At 37.0% G+C, this 18,827-nt stretch overlaps 1 pseudogene; it reads right to left on the bottom strand.

Moving 5' to 3' along the window:
- Positions 1-18,827, bottom strand: part of LOC107566012 (solute carrier family 23 member 2-like) — a 33,099-nt pseudogene continuing 14,272 nt past the window's right edge.

Below are 18,827 nucleotides of genomic sequence, written 5' to 3'. Positions count from 1 at the left end.
CAGTAACCCCCATCACTTGACAAATATTTATGCATGTCACTGCCATAGAAACCTTCATGACTGACAGACAATTAAACACCACAGGATGTGAAAGGTCTTCATAAGTTTCAGATAGCATTTCAACAAACTATTTAAGGATAAAAGTTTAAGGAGGTGAGGACTGACACCACTGCAAGCACTATCGGTGTGAATGGGAGAAGATTTAGTGGCAAACTGCACACTTTCTCAGTTGCATTTACTTTGGATTCTTAGACGATCATTATACCACACTTTAGAGTGCTGAATGTTTTACAATAAGATTATTTTAAGAACACAAAGTGTTATAGTAATGAATTCTTTACGACATAATTTGTGTTTTGACACTCAGTTATTATAGATCTTATTCTACTCAATTACTGCAGCACACTTTTCCAAGTGTTGATGAAGCAGTAAGTAAATTAGTATTGCCTTGTATACACAACTCAGATCTGGCTTTTAGGTCCCAAACACTGTCACTTAAACATTCTCAAACACATTAAAAACACTCTGCCATGTGTACTTTCCTGCTATAATGCACAGAAGTTTTTTTTTTTTTTAATGTGTAAATAAGGCTGAAAACAAAGTAACAGTTGTAACATTGTGTTACCAAGTGAAATGGTCCTTGCATAATTAGGGTTTTCGGTTAAAGACTAATACAACACAAATCCAGCAAACCAACATCAAGCTGTATTACAGGTCAGCTAGAAAGAGAAAAAAAAAACATCTCAAACATGTTAGTTGGAATGACTCACCGAGGAAGCACCAGTTATGTTGTAAATGTCAAGACTGTGGTAATATAAAACTGCAATTTCTCAGCTGCAACACACACCACACACACACCTTCAGCATTTCAAATCAAACCTTAGAGTGGAGAGCTGCATCTCCCATTTCCTGCTTACAGGCAGCAAAGGATAGTAGATATAGTACATATAAATAAATAAATTACAAGTCAACAAAAGACACTCTGAATCTGAAGTGGATACACTATGAGCCTCAAATAAAGATACAACCATCAGATGGAGCTCTAAGTGAGATTATCACAGAGGTTAAAGCACAACTGCACACGATTAAATCAAGAGGGCCACTGAAGTCACCATTCCATGACATTAGAGTGTCCAATAGTCAAATATTGGTTTCAATGCTATAACAAAAACGGAAAAAAATGCTTTGTATTGTACATGTTGTTACTGTACAGATCATAAAATGTCTGTAAAGATGAGACATGTCAACTTATAGTTACAACTAAATACTAAGGATTAGAAATTGATTGTGATAATACAGTATAATAGGATTTGTACAGTTGGAGAACCTGTCAATAAATGCCCACTAAATGCCGCCCACCCTCTCTGTGTTCAAAAACAAACCCCATCTGCAGTGCTTGTGGGAATCTACACTATAAACCACATTCACTTGAACAGCAGTGAGGAGGTGTCACCTATATCAAACAATAGACAGACCAAAAATGTGGCGCCCAAAGGAGGGCTCAATCGATTTTGACCAAAAGAAAATGTTTCCCCACGTCTTTCAATGGGACTGCCTGAGTGCAACAATTCTCAAGTTTTTCCCTTCCAGTCTTCCTTCTTTTGCAAACCATGCACTGATAGTACATTCGTTTTTCGTATAATTTTACCTACTGCATAAGCTATCTGCCTCCAAAATGTGCAATCACTACAATTTCAAGGTGGCAAATAACAGTATTTAATAAGAAACACCCCTTTCGATATGAGCTTTTAAATCGAAATAGCAGCTAACTAATGATTTGGAAGCAAGACTCTAGAAGTTAAATTAGGAACAAGCAAACTACATTTTGTGCGTTAATTCAAGCAATGCAATTCAGCCATTAAGCACAATAACCTTGCATCACTATGTAAACCTTAAACAATCCTCTTGCTTTAACGGGATCTGGAACTGCACCATGCATAATGTCTGTTGTGAATGTGAAAGTGTGTGATAGCACTCATTAGTACGTCGTTTAAATTCAAACATCCAATTAACTACATAAGGATGCTTTGTGCAGATGGAGCAGTGCAGGCCAAAAACAGGGAACTCTGATATTGGAAATTCAGTAGATTATATAAAGTGATTTTTCAGTCTCTGTTCACATGTCCTCCCACACAGAGAGAGATGAACGAGTACAACCTGCATTGCATCCACTCGCTGTTGTCATGGAGACACTTTCAGATCAGTGCCAAAAGTGCGCCGTCAAAGTTTTTAGAAGCCGTTTTCACAGCTAGAAACCAACTTTAGCATCGATGACAAACTTGATGAGTCAATCAGAAAGGATACAGAGTTTTTAAAGGATTGTGGGATGAAAAGAGTTTATAGCTGGCTGTTTAGTAAAGGACTGGACTGCGGATTTCACTGACTGGGTGGAATGGAGCATTGTGACTACCATCTAAAAACCTACCGGTGCTAAACACTATACCCCACTTTCTCCCAGTTCTGGCTTTGTAGGCATGTCGTTCTCTCTCCTGTTGTGGCGCTCATGGCAGCTGTGGGTGAGGACGCTCCACTGGTAGCCAGCGAATGTGGGGCTGATTGGGAGGTACTGGAAAATGCGATGGCGCCGCAGGAAGTCCATACCAAACGGAAGGTCGTAAGACTCCATTCTGTTCCGTTTAGATAAGCTGTTTCCACGATTCATCTTGTGTATGCCCCTTTCCTCCGGGGTGCCTGGAACAGAAAATAAAGAGTTAATGAGAGAGAAGCAGGGAATGCACCAAAAATTAGGGCTGGGAAAATAAATCGATGCATCGCGATTAGTTTATCGATTCTGAGATTTTCGGAATGCATCGTGATTCTCTCTCGAATCGATCCTGAGCTTAGTTTTTAACAGCAGATGGCGCTCTAGGCTAGTTTTTAACCGAACACTCAAATGTCCACGAAGAAGAGCGCTTGTGCGTTTGGCGGAGTAATGCAAGTGGTTAAATGTACTTGCACATCTGCTTTTATGCTGCAAGATTAATGTAAACGCAGCCCACTGTGAACATCCTTGTAATTTGCGTCAACCTTTTCGAACTTTATGAACGATTATTTTATAGGGATGTAACGATTCACTCAAATCACGATTCGATTCGATTCACGATTTTGATTTCACGATTCGATTTGATTCACGTTTTTTCTTTTTTTTTTTTACAAAATTAGACATTACAAATTATAAATTAAATGTGTCCTTTTATCATTGCTTGGACAAAATGCTGCACATTTCTTTGTGAAATTGAAATATAACACTATAATAATATACTAATATAGCACTTGCATATTATTGCTCTTTAGTTGGTTCTGACTGCTTCTATTGTCCTCATTTGTTAGTCGCTTTGGATAAAAGCGTCTGCTAAATGACAAAATTTAAATATAATGTAAATGTAAATAACAAAACTAAATTGAAATTTTAAAACAAGCTCCAAATCAAATAAATAACACAAATAAAAGAAATCTCTTCATATAAACAAACTAAGGCTTTGTCTGTGCTCTTTCCAATTAAAATTAGAGGCAACCACTGCATTTTAATCATGATCCAAACAAATATGCTGAATACATGTAACATGAGCAGTTTTTAATCTAAATTACATTGTATAATTTCGAAATTTGAAGCAAAAACAGAATGTGTTGACTTCAGTTTTGTGAAACTATATATAAAAATATCTGCATGAAACAGAAACAGCAGACGAGCTGAACGAGACGCAGATTCACTCTCTGCCAGCAGGTGGCGCTTTAAGTGTTTCCTGGTTTCCGCTGTAAACAAAGCAGCGCTGCACATATGAACTTTAATATGCATTATACAGAGGCAAGAGGAAAAGAAAAAATACCATCTAAACTTTTCTAAAGACAGTAAGTTCCCCTCAGACATACATTCATATAAACTCCTACCGCTAAATGAATTGCGATTTGTTTAGCATCTCAGCCGATTTAAATAGTCACATATTTAAATCGATTTTCAACCGGCTTGCGGTTAATTGTTACATCCCTATTATTTTAGGTTCAAATGGTGCGTGTGTAAGGAACTGGAAGCAAGCAGAATACGGCTATTTCTAAAGCATGCAGTGCCATCTGCTGTTAAAAACTAAGCTCAGAATCGATTCAAGAGAGAATCGTGATGCCTTCAGAAAATCTCAGAATCGATGCAGAATAATTTCTCGATTTCTCTGTAGATTTATACACATGAGAAGATCAGGTGTTTTTTGTTTGGTTTGTTGTAAATGCTGCTCCACATCAACTTCATCTCTGCATCTGCTTTGGGTCACTTTTGATAACGCAACACATGCCACCCATCTTCCCAAACTTTTAATGAGAAGCCCTAATAAACCGGCTGTTGTCAACCGAAGAGAAGTTTTAAGGGCTTACAGCAGTTTTCTGCCAAAATAAAAGCTTGATTGCTATAATAATATTATTGTCATTATTAGTCATATTAATATATAATCACTTTTTGGCCAAATGTGTACAGCCCTAATTTATATAGTGCTATAAATTCTTAATGTTATAATTTCAACATCAAATGGTGATTAAAACAGCACAAAATCTCTTTATCATACAACAGTACAAAAAAAATGCACGTGCTATTCCCATGTTATTACTACATAAATTAAAATTACATGAATTAAAAACAAGATTCATTTTTGCAACTGCAAATTATACACAAACTAGTTTGGTTATTTTGAAGGATGACAGCTACCAGGTAGCTACCAAGTGACATGAATTTTCACCAAAGGTTTAATTGGATTGAAAATAGCAGTTCTCCATCTCCTGATTTTTCAGACAAATAGTGTTTTATGAGTGTATTATGAGATTTGCACCTACCAGGAATAGTATTATCCAGCACAAAAGCCACAGAACCTCCTACAAACATCGCAGTCGTAAGCAGAACGTTCAGCACCTGATCTATCTGCACTATACCTACAAAAGAAGAAAAGAATATGGTTCCTCACTGGCTCCTCAAGAAGCAATCATCATTTCCCATGTGGTGAGTATACACATGTTTGTGTATCTACCAGTGACTAGAGGGTTTCCTTTGAGGTAGCTGGGCAGGACCAGGCCAAAGAAGATGGAGAAGCCAAGTACAAACAGATTGCGGGATGAGTTGAGATCCACAAATTGCAGATTGGAAAGGCCAACAGCGGTGATCATGCCGAATAGAGTGCAGAACAGCGCCCCCAGAACTGGGTCCGGCAATGATGCGAAGAGAGCGCTGAATTTACCCACCATTCCTAGTAATAGCATCAGTGCCGCGCCATACTGAATTACTCGCCTGCTCCCCACCTACACAATAAAACACACAGAGAGAAGAAACGACCAATCAGAGAATACCTCCTGCATCAAGTGCATTACATGACTAGCACACATTGACACCACAAACATTGCTATTTACACTGTAATATACAGTAACAAGTGAGACACAAAACCTAAAAAGTCAGCTGAAATATACACTATAATTACAAAGTTTGTAGTCAGTAAGATTTTTTTTATGTTTTTGAAAGAAGTCTTTTATGCTCACCAAGGCTGCATTTATTTGATTGAAAACAGTGAATATTATATAGTAATATTATGAAATATTATCAATTTGAAATAACAGTTTTCTATTTATATAACACACACACACACACACACACACACACATATATATATATATATATATATATATATATATATATATATATTAATTCCTGTGATAGTAAATCTGAACTTTCAGCAGCCATTTCTCCAGCCTTTGATGTCACATGGTCATTCTAATATTACTGATTTGCTGCTCAAGAAATATTTATTATTATTAACAATGTTGAAAATAATTGTGCTGCTTAATGCTTTTGGAGAAACAGTGATATTCCAGGAGTTATTGATGAATTGAAAAACTGCGGTCACTGTGGGCAACCCCCACTGGACTAGAACACATAACCATTCAAACAAAGCATTATGTATAATCTTATCAGGTTTAGCATTTAACAATTCCCACCACATGAAGGTTTATTGAATACATTATATTCACTACACAATTTAGTTCTCACTGTCTCACTGTAATTATCAGTTTAAATGTAAGAACTGATGTAGTTCATCTATTATATAACATAGTGATCTGCTTATAAGCCTCCTAAATGTCATGGAATCTCACATGTGACCTAAGTGGAACAACATACCAACACGGCTATATTTCATAACACACTTAACTTGAATTAAAAGTTCAACTATAAAGTACAGTTTAAATCATTGTGTCATAATAATCTTTTGTCGTGCCTTTAAAACTTATTTTGATGTATAGATGTTACATTTAAAGTTAATACACTATAACTACAAATATATTACAAATGTGTAATTAAAATATTATTTAAAAAAACAACATAGAAGTTTTAATAGAACACATTAAGGTATATTTTAGTTTGCCATAAATGCTTGTCAGCACACTTTACCATATTTCAAAAACAATTGGAGTAAATATGAAATTACATATATAAATGTACTCAAGTCTTTGGTGGGTCAAAAACACTCTAAAGTTAAGCTAGTTACATTTAATATAAATGTAAATTATTAAATGTAACTTTTTTCCATTTAATTGCAATTAACATGCAAATAAGCCTCCTAAAGCATTACATTCAGTTCACACTTAAAAAATATATTATTTCCATAAGTACTTAAAAAAAAAAAACAGAAACATGGGCAGTTCACTAGGTTTTCTGAGAGAGCAACACACACACACACACACACACACACACCAACACTCACAGGGGTAGGGTATCTTAAACCAGGGGGCGGCTGCCAGGATGCCCTGTCGGGCATCTGTTCGGGCGTAGAACCCATATTTGTCCTTCTCAGGAGGAAACACATCAGTCACCGTGAAGATGAAACACAGAAACCATGACACAAGGATAGCCATGATGATCTACAGAGAAAGAAAAAGAGATAAACCCAGCTACTTAAAAAAAGAAACTCTTCTCATTCTAAATTCTGATAAGTTACCCAGACTGCTGAACACAAAGTCAGACATGTTATCCAAACTCCTTCACTAGCCTTCAACCAAGCAGACAACACTGCATGCTGAAACTCCCTCACGATTCATCATCAAGGATCAATCTGTGTATTTTGGCTTGCCTCTATCTGCCACCCACACTCACTTTCATTGCCATGTCATTGTCTGCTGTGCTTCCATTTAAAAACACAGGCCAAAATGACCTCATCTCTGAAACAGCATGGTAATTACGGCTGTCATCAGAGCTACCGGCAGATTAAGAGCTGTGCCAAAACTCTGAAAATGCCACCTCACGCTCCTGGGAGCTGGAGACACCAGACTGCTAAACTGCTGATAATTCCTTTATGAGAATGTGGATCATTTTTGAAATGAAAAACGCAATACACTGATTATTGAGATATGGAACAACACATAGACACAACACACCTGCCAATAGATTTAAAAAGAAACATTTGCAATTTATCAGAGATGATCACTTGAATGTTAAAAACAAAATACAAAAGAAAAACATATTCCGATTTCATCTGCTATGAAATTCTGGTGTTTAAACATTTTTTTTAAATAATTGTTCTCATATTTTCTATCACAACTTTGGCAACAGCATAAGTAAGCAAGCAAGAAAGCAAGTAAATAAGTAAATGTATAATTTTTTCAATAACACTTGATTGCAGTTGTTGCTGCAAACCGTGGCACAACCAGTTATTAGATTTAGGGGGCAATTACTTTTTTCACATAGGGCCAGGCAAGTTTGGACAGCTTTTTTCCCTTAATAAAATAAATAATCATTTAAAAACTGCATTTTGTATTTACTTGCATTATCTTTGTGTAATATTAAAATTTGCTTGATGATCTGAATCTTTTAAGTGTGACAAATATGCAAAATATTAAAAAAACTGGAAGGGGGCCAACACTTTTTCACATCACTGTATGCATATATATATATATATATATAAATAACACCATAAAATAAAAATAATATAATAATTCTATATAATATAATATAACATAATAATCATTTTCTACATCTTTATGTGCTTCCTTATTCTGTTTTAATTCCCTCCATCACTGACTGAACAGATGTAAACAGTCGTGTTTGTCTTGGATTAATGTGGACAAACTCACTGGGAACATCTTGAACAGCTGCAGGCGATAAGACGTCCAGCCTTTTTTGGATTTGTAGATTGGGAGCGGCAACTGGATGTTACGCGCATACTGAGAGAACAGCAGCACCAGGAATATGGTTCTGTTGAATAGAGGGGAGAGAGTTTATACACTGCATCCACTGAGCTACAGTTCGGTTATTTACACAGCCATCATGTCTGTGTGTGAACTGTACTCACAGCATGGCAATGCCCCAGTGTTTGCCTGCTCTCTCTCCAGCCGCCTGGAAGCCCGAGAGCCCAATGAGAGTGACAGTAGGGGTGATGGTGAGCGGGCCGATGTACTTCAACAGGACACCTGGCAAACCCAAGGCCCCTATGATCACCTCTATTAGAGACGAGACGATTATAGCACCCTGGATCTACAGAGACAGGAGAAAAACAGAGAGGGAGAAAGAAGTTTAAAGTTTTGAAGTGCTTAAATCTGATCATCATATAAATAAACTAAAATAAGAAAAGAAGAAGAAAAAGGATGGATCTGCAAAAAGCAGTTAAAGGTTAAAAGCAATCAAAGGTTGAAAAGTGTCATTGACAAAGGCCTCCAGACAGCGTAATGTTCTGTTTAATCTAATTTAGCTCAAGTTGCTTTGTCTTTGTCTGCCACACCAAAATCAATGTCAAATCCGTTTATGCAAAAGTATCTTAAAAGACAGATAAAGGAATAGTTCATTCAAAAATGAAAATTCTTTCATCATTTATTCACTCTCATTTCAAACCCACAAGACTTGGAGAAGACTTAAGACCAAGTTAAGTCCTCCAATATATCCCCTGTACCAGGGACGTCCTTAGCTGATGCGGGGCCCAGTGCAAGGTAGGGAGCGGGGCCCCCTCTCTGTCCGTTTGCTGGGGGGGCCCCCTCAAGCGTGGGGCCTAGTGCGGACACATCAGTTGCCCCCCCCTAAGGACGGCCCTGCCCTGTACTGACGGAATAAAAGCCTGAACATTACCTGTCTGTTCTCAGTCATCTCCTTCAGTGTTGTGACACACACAAAGTGAGCGTGTGCAAAAAAGGAGCTCTGTGTCTATAGTTATTACTGCTTCAATTTGTACATTATAGTTGTTTCACTTAATCGCATATTACATATACATTATTATATACTTATGTATAACAACTACTCATTTACTGTGTGTGTATATATATATATATATATATATATATATATACATATACACACACGTTTTTTTCTTTTTCAATCTTTTTTATCCACACTGCTGTATTTAGTTTTCACTTATCTTTACAGTATATTTATCATTTCCTAATTTGTTTTTACACTGATTTTAGCGCACTAAATAAACATTTATGCATATTGTTATTTGGATGACATGAATTCTTAAATGCAGTTTTTAATAGCTCATATTACCCGAGTCACTACATGCTTTATTGTACTTTTAATACATTTTAATCACATTTCAAGATTTTAATTAACTATACAAATTTTTATTATGGAGACAATTATGTATTTAATCCATTGTAACATTAAATAAAATCCATTGTAACATTAAATATAATCCATTGTAACATTAAATATAAACGCATCCTTCATTCATTCATTAATTAAATATTGATGTAAAGAGGATTTGTTAACTACCCCATTTTTTATTAACATTTACATTGATCGTGGTTCTATAGATCTTTTTATAATAATTCAGAGCCTTTAAAACCAGTCTGCCTAAACTTGTCACCTCATTTTATTTCATTAGCTTCTCACCATCAGCTCCTTTATCGATTTTTACATTAACGTTCCTCATTAAATATGTCTGTTCTGTTCGTTTCAACACACCTCTCGTATCCTGGGGTACCAGATGTCTTCTGTGTGTGGCAGCTCTGTGGCATTTAACAGAGGAACAGCTGCAGAGAAACAAGACGATCAGATTAGCGGTCTTAAGCGTGACTGAGAGGGTACACAGGTGTGTGTGTGTGTGTGTGTGTGTGACATGTACCTGTCGCGTTACATTTCCACTTATCCAGTGAAAGGATGGCTCTTGCTGGGGCTAGAAAAGCAAAAGCACTAGCCTGGAACAATGGAAGCCTGGAGGCAAAACACACACATTCACAAGAACAGCTTGTACTAACACACACACACAATTACCCACAACACTCATGCTCCTTGGAAACATCTATCCTCCAAGACAGGTAATGGTCACCAAGAGGAGCTCTTAACCACATCATGAGTCAGTGATCAAATCATTCTGTCTAGTGTCTGTAAATCACTCAATTATAATTACAAATAAAGAACAATTGACATGAACACTGACATCTATATAGTCTTAGGTAATCAGACCTTTGACTAAACAATGCAAGATCAGGTCCTTATTGCAGCCTATTTTGTCCAAAAAGAGACCATCTGACTGACATGTAACAACGATTTACATGTGGTTTAAGGCAGGCGTTCTCAACCTTTTTGACTCTAAAGCCCCTCCATGTTCAAATGCCTAAAAAAATCTAAGCTGATATGGATATCTGGTATTTCTGTTGTTGTACAAATACATAAACTCTAAAATATGATAGTTGTCTTTAATTAAGAGCATGTTAAATGAACTATATATATATATTTTTTTTTTTTATAGTAATATAGTTGGATATAAGGCAACATTTAATTTCATATCAAAAGGTTTGGGCACCTCAGCTCTAACCACTAGATGTCTCCACACACACTACTCATATTCTCACTGATGTTGGCTCTAAAGTCTGTTAGTAAAGACTGCTGCCACATTCAATTATAATTATAAAAGGCCATTGATTTTCAAACTCACTCTCATTTTTTTCCCCTTTATTGTTGCTTAAGAACACTTGATGCTAATAAATTGGGTTACACTTTACTTGAAGGGGTGTGCATAAGACTGACATGACACCTTCATAATCATGACATGACACCTACATAATCATGACATGACATGTCATGAATATGAAGGTTTTTTATGCATGTTTATGACAACTGTCATTAAGTGTCATTCACTCGGTTATGTAATTTCTAATGCAAAGATGACATTGCTTGAGATGTCTTTGTTATGGGCTATGGTTAGGGGTAAGGGTAGGGGTAGGGTTAGGTCAAATAATGTCATATTTGCATTAAAAATGACATAACTGAGCGAATGACACTTAATGACAGTTGTCATAAACATGCATAAAACCTCCTTCATATTCATGACATGTGTCATGTCATGATTATGAAGGTGTCATGTCAGTCTTATGCACACCCCTTCAAGTAAAGTGTTACCATAAATTGGAGGGTCGTCATGACCCAGCAATGACAATAAACACAGTAACATCAAAAATACCATGTTTTACATAACTACAACAGAAGAGCACAGATCAAATTTCAAGGGTTTGCCTTATGTGTGTCCAGATAAAGAGAATGCTTAAGGTCAAAACATCAGTTCTTTATCCTCTACTCAGTGGAAAAATGTTCAGTCAGATGTAACAAGCATCTTAATGACTCAGCACAAAGGTCTAACGGCAACATTCACCCGATTCTTCCCACTCTTATCTTCTTCTCATTTCCTCTATTTTCGGTCACTCACTCGGGTTTCCCTGGAGACAGCATGTGCCACGAGTAAGTGATGTCTAAACGGAGGGATCACATGAGCAGTACAGACATCAGATGGGCCTCTTATACAAGGGGCAAAGTGGCCACAAAAGAACAATGAGTGCCAGACACAGAACAGACAAAGGCTAAATGTCTTTATGACATGAACAGCCTAAAGGATCAGACCTCCACAGATACTCAGCCTCCTCCACCTCCTCCCGCAATCTACTCCACATAAGACATCACTGCCACTTGCTTCCCTATTGGGGGTTTTACGTCATATCAAACAATGTTGTGACATTAACTACATTTAAGCGAAGTGCAGCAGCAAAACATTAACAGTGGAAGCTTACGGAGGAAATAACAGTTTCCTGAGTTGCTGTGATTGATGATGTTTATATGGTTGTATGGGTATAAACAGACCCAAGGACTGTAGATAAGACATTGACGCACTAATTATTTTATTTTTTTAAAGGGATCAGAATGTACTCGTTTGTTTTATCAAATGCACTTGATCCTTATTCAAAGCAGAGGTGAGGCGACATAAGGGTCATGGAGCCACTGGTCACCAGATTGGTGACTGATCCACCCTGTGTTTAATGGTTTGCAAATTATATGTAAATATCAAAAAAAAAAAAGTTTTAGCACATTTAGTGTATCATGTTTTTGTTGAATATTTACACTACCGTTTAAAATTTGGGGCAGATAAGAGGTTTTTGGAAAGACATCTTGTATTCACCAAGGCTGAATTTATTTATAACAATTTAAAACACTGTTTTCTATTCTAATATTTTAAAATGCGATGATGAAGCTGAATTTTCAGCATCATTACTCCAGTCTTCAGTGTCACAAGATCCTTCAGAAATCATTCTAATGTGCTGATTTGCTGTTCAAAAACCAATTCTTTATTGATGTTGATAACAGCTGTGCTGCTTAATATTTTTGTGGAAACCATCATACATTATTTTAAAATTCTGTGATGACTAGAAAGTTCAAAAGAACAAAATTTATTTGAAATACTTTTTTTGTAACAAATGTGTTAGCCACTTTTATTTAAAAAAAAAACACCTTTTGTAGCACTATAAAGAGCTGAAGGCCTTCATCGCTGAGTGATTAAAGAACCTCAATCACAAAGATCCACAGATGACCACACCTTAAACTGAACTGACCCATTTTATCCAGTCCAGACCTGTTACACGAACAACTGATACTTAGATTTTGTACCAACAAAAGCAGCTCTTACACGACAAAAAAGCTGTCATGTTCTCTTCAATGTTTCAATTACGTTTTCTCTTTTATAATAAAATGTGGTCAGCTTTGTGCATCTAAGAGGGTTGAGTGTCATTAAAAAGAAGAAATCTTTTCAAACAAATCTCAAAGCTATAGATCCATATCAGGAAAGTGGCCTTCAAAAAATGTAATTGGAGGAGAGAATGTAGCTAAAAGCACCTTGAACACAAGTGCTTGTGTCTTGTAGCCAGTGGAAAAAAAAACTTGGGAACACCCTTCCTCTTCACAGAACTGAAACAAATATTTTAAATCAAAACGAAATCTAGGTTACTTTCACTTTCAGCAAGAAGAAGGAGAAAGACAGGGAAAAGGAAATAAATAAAGAGCTAAGTGATGCCCACACAAAAGAAAATGGTGCCAATCAGCTGACTGGTTGCCCATTGGTCAAATCCCACACACATGGCTTCAGCAAGCAGGAAGGGCACAGCGATAGTTCCACTAAAGCAGGTAAGATAGTGCTGAGGAAGAATGGTGTGCAAAGAAAAAATATCAGTATTTTTTATCTCTGTTATCTCTGTAAAGGAGAACCTCAAATTAGAGACCTGCACTCCCGCGGGACTACTGCGAGACCCGCTGGACCCAAAGCAACAGAGTGCGGCACGGGACAAGACTTGATGGGTGAGTGTGGGTGCAGGCGGATAGACACTCGTGTGTGTGCGGGATGCAGGAGAATAAAATGATCTGAGGGACTCCGCAAAATAGAAATATCAAAAAACAAATAAATTGTTATTCATTTATTGCACAAAAGCAACAAGAACAACTAATATAAAATAAAAATGATTAACAGGTGCAAACATAGGCAGAGTTTCAATTTATAACACGTGTTTGCAGCATTGAGCAATGTAGCCAATCACAGACATATCTGTTGATTTCTGGAACGCTATTGCCAATCAATGGTGTTTAAGTTAGAATCCACTCACCGCTCAAGACCCCTGAGTTCTTGTGCAGTGCTGAAATTTGCGTGCTTATGAATCTTATTATAACCCACGAAGTGCAGGCATTATGAAAGATTCATTGTGCATATATTTATTGCGTTATAACAGAGCTTTGTGAGATCGCGATGAACTGAGATGTCAGCTTTTTAGTGATAGCTTTTTGCTCGCATTCTGCCATGCCAAGCCCAAACCATGCACGCAGCAGCCTATGCTTGCTTTTCTGTTAAAAATAACAGTTTTGTGAATGTTGATGCTTTAATAACTAATATTTTATGAGGAGCGTTTATGCTATTCTGGCTAGGCGAGACGGAACTTACTTACATGCCATGTAAATGTCATGGATGTACTGAAAAAATAATTTATCCGGACTTTTGCGGGTGGGAGCGGGACAAAACATGAATGTTGTGGGTGGGAGCAGGCCTAAAAAAAATCCAGTTGAATGTTACTACTGTAAAGTTGAGTATCCTGCTTCCAAGTCAAGATTTCACTGCTGTAAAGTTAAGGGCCACTGCTTCAATCTCCATAGTCAATGCTGTAAAGATGAGTGTTGCTGCTTCCAAGTCAAAGTTTACAGCAGTGAAATTTGAGGGCCACTGTTCAAAGTTGAGTACCACTGCTTCAAAGTTTAGTTTGACTGCTGAAAGTTGAGGGTCAGTGATTTAAAGTCTAGGATTCATTACTGTAAATTTGAAAGCCACTGCTTCAAACTTGAGGGTCACTGCTGCAAATTCTACATCTACAGTTACTGTTATAAACCCTTAGTTGAGTCATAGGTGGTATATGAATATCTTAAATGTCTGGGGCACATCACTCTACACTCGAATGTTCAAGTAAGTATGTCCACATGTGGTTGTGCATATGTTTGTACCTGTAAACCTAGGAACACACACAGGTACCAAGGTGGTGTGTCCTCTATGGTGTATATCATGTCCATTCTCCTGGCGTCTATGCTGTCTGCACTGTCCACAGTCTCTGATATGGAGCACTGAAGGGGAGAGGAAACACAAAACACATGGGATTCAGGCTCTGGGCTGTTCCTATGGTAACCAATCTCCATTACAGAGAAGTTTAGTGAGAGCTGTACACTATAAACAGCATCAGTACAGACACACACACACACTCCTGGCAATTCAAACGCATCAGCAGGAAATCAGTTCTTCTATGCAATTATCCTGAAATGAACTCAAACTTCTAAATAAACTTCATTCTAATCTTCCAAATTGACAGAAGACATTACTATAAGAGCTATTCTGTTACATCTTAAAGATGTTGTAATGGAAAATACGTACTTGTTTTAACAATTTGATTAATTTAAACACAATGCAAGGATACAGTACAGACATGAAAGTCTCGTCTATGTCTTTAAAAATTTTATTCTGAGAAGCAACAGTTATTTTTCAATTACCAGACAAATAATTCTCATTTCATATTAGTGGGAACACAGAACCAGATAGAGACAGACGGAGAAAGAATCCCAAAGTGTTGCCTGTTGCATTAGAGGCAAACCCTGAGGAAATTCCACTGGTTGATGTGACCTCCGAAATCCCTGTTCCCTCTGTGGTGGAAAAGTGCCTAGTCACAATGACTGAGTTATTACAGAACAGGGCTTAACACGGATAAGCATGACTGGTACGAGCAGTCCCTTGATTTAAAGGTGACATGTGTAATTTCTATACCAAAAGCATCACAAAAAACTCACTTTGTCCTCAGTCTGGCTGTCTTTTGCGTAAATGGCCATGAGCTGCGTGTCCTCTGCGTCCTGATCTCCAGGGGTCTGCACGACACCATTAACCACCTGTCAAATACACAGAAATGTGCAAACATCACATATTTACCAAGTAACAAAAAGAAAATAGGTGACACTACTTGCAAACTCTTCTATTGTCATGACAAAGGATAAATGTGGATGTGGACATCTTGGTAAGCAATCAAACATTATGTAGGTGAGTTTGGCACAGGAAGGGTTAAGCTTCCAGAAGCTTTAATTTGGTTCTATTTGCCAAATTCAAATGCCAGGGTTCCAGTGGCAAGCGCATAATTTTACCTTACATTTCATGATATTACATCCCCACACTGGCAAAACATGTCAGTCCACTAAAGTTCACCAGGGCATTTATACGGATACAATAAGTGACTATACTCATGTCATGTAGGGAAGAGTTCACCAAAACAAGTTTTTGGTGGTTTCTAATGACATCATACTAGACAGAAGATTTATATGGCAGCACAAGGGTCTTTCAATAATTATACACAGAAATTACTCCGCAAAAGGACTATTAGAATCCTAGAAAAGAACATACTTCACTAATAATTCATCACCAATTTAAAAGAATGATACAATAGACATAAATGTTACAAGACACAGTTCGTTATGTAGTTGCATTTAAGGAAGTGTTGGGCATGACTAAGGGAAACTTGAGTCTTGACACTTCTTCTTAAATGACTGAACAGATAAAGTTACAAACAGTAGACCATAGTGGACTAACTGATAAAGAAAAAACACTTTAAAAGATAATATCTAACAGCATGTCTCTAACCTCTTGACATGCTTATACATTTTTTAATATGAATATTTAGCAACACAAACACTACCAAAAAGCAGCAGTTGCATATTTTAAGTTGTTTGGCTTGTTTCACTTTTAGAAAAACCTTTCCTGCAGTGGTGAGATATGAACATGAGGTGCTTACATGTTACAAACACAAACAAACTGTATAATTAAAGTAGTAATGTTTTACAATACTTTATTTGTTCAAATTAGATAGAACGATTTTAAGCATTTATTAATGGTAATGTTTATAACATTTACAGTGCCTTGCGAAAGTATAGTGCTATTTTTTTCACATTTTGTTATGTTGCTGGCTTATGTTAAACTGCTTTAAATTATTTTTTTCCCCACATCAATCTACACTCCATACACCATACTGACAAAGCAAAAACAGAATTGTCACAACTTCGTAAATGTATTAAAAATAAAAAAACTTAAATAAGTACATTGCATAAGCATTCATACCCTTAACTAAATACTTAGCTGAAGCACCTTTACAGCCTCAAGAGTTTTTTGTTTGATGCAACAAGCTTTACTCATCATCATTTGGCAATTATCTGCCATTCTTCTCCTCGCCTCTTCACCTCTCAAGCTCTGTCAGGTTGGATGGGGGCAGACACACATTTTCAGGTTTCTCCAGAAACATTTGATTAGGTTCAATCTATCCTTTTTTACTAATTCCAAGTGTGTTTTCATGTGTCTTCACTGAGGAGAGAATCGAGTTTGGCCACACCGCCATAAAGCCCAGATCGGTGGAGTGTTGCAGCGATGTTTGTCCTTCTGTAGGTTTCTCCTGTCTCCACATATGATCATGGATCTCAACTAGAATGACCATCATCTTCTTGGTCACTACTCTAACCAAAGCCCTTCTCCATCAATTGCTCAGTTTGGCCAGGAGGCCAGCTCTAGGAAGAGACCTGGTTGTTTCAAACGTCTTCCATTAAGGCTAATAGATCTACATGCTTCTGTGACCCTTCAATGAAGCAGAATATTTCCCTGAACTCTTCCCCATATGTGTGGCTTGATGCAAACCTGTTTCTGAGCTCTACAGGCAGTTCTTTTGACCTCAGGGTTTTGTTTTTGCTCTGATATGCATTATCAGCTGTTAGACCTTTTATTAAGACGTGTGTGCCTTTCCAAATCATACCCATTCAATTGCATTTGCCACAGGTTAACTTCATTTGAAGTGTAGTTACATCTACAAGCAATATGAATGCTCCTGAGCTAAATTTCAACTGTCCCAGATAAGGGTATGAGTATTCATGCAATGGAATAATTTAAGTTTTTTATTTTTAATAAATTTGCAAAGATGTTAAAAAACAGTTTTTTGCTTTACCATTATGGTGTATGGAGTGTAGATTGATGTGGGGAAAAAAGTAATTTAAAGCAGTTTAACATAAGGCAGCAACATAACAAAATGTGAAAAAAATTTAATACTTTTGCAAGGCACTGTATATATAAATAGATTATTCTTCTCTGTTAATTTGTGCCTGTTCATAATAGATTAATTCATGTAATTTTATACTACAACTTGAAACGTTGCCGTATTAAATATGTATTATTATAAAACCTTATGTATACCATGATTATAACAAAGTTGTTTGTCATTCCTAGTAGCTTATAGATACTTGAAATAGAAAATTCTAGAAAGCCAGCTTTTAAATGGCACTTATTGGAAGTAGCAATTTGCACACCAAACTGTCCTGCTTTAAGTACACGTGACCACAGTGTCCTGTAGAGTCACTGTGATGACAGGCTAGAAGGCATTGTTTCTGACCCTATGATTAGCGTCATTCCACACAGACGAACACACACTCACTGGGATGGGATAGAAGTGTGCACTGTGTTTGTTCTCCTCCTCATATTTGCTAGGCTCTGCGGTGGAGTCCATGGATTTGGAGGTGGTGTTTTTACCAACACCCATTCCTCCTCTTTGCTCCCCTGCCTCGTCCTCCTCCTCTCCCTCTGGCTCTGTTCCTCTCCTGCACTCCCTCTCACGCTCTGGTAGGAACACTGCAGCTCTGGCTGTCAGTACACTCTCATGCTCCGCTAATTGGCCAGCCAGGTCATCTGCGGTCAAAAAACAACAACAAAAAAACAGAGCAATGTTGTTCATGAATGAATAATGAAATTAAAGTGCTCATCTGATGACTTAAATAAAACAATAATCCATATAGTCATAAACCAATATAATTACCTTTTTTAAATCTCATTAGTTTTTTGTTAAACAAAATGGAGTACTTCACACTCATTTTATGGAGGCAAAGGCAGAATGAACTAATAAATTAAGCAATGAAATGGAATCTTAAAACAAATCCAGATTTGAGACCATTTATCAAACGAATAACGGTTTATAAACTCACATTTCACACTTTACAGTGTGGTTTTGGACTCAA

Source organism: Sinocyclocheilus grahami, unplaced genomic scaffold, assembly GCF_001515645.1.
Source record: "Sinocyclocheilus grahami isolate Dianchi unplaced genomic scaffold, SAMN03320097.WGS_v1.1 scaffold1041.1, whole genome shotgun sequence".
Lineage (NCBI taxonomy): Eukaryota > Metazoa > Chordata > Actinopteri > Cypriniformes > Cyprinidae > Sinocyclocheilus > Sinocyclocheilus grahami.
The sequence above is the reverse complement of the archived record's forward strand: the minus strand, read 5'-3'. Positions and strand labels throughout refer to the sequence as shown.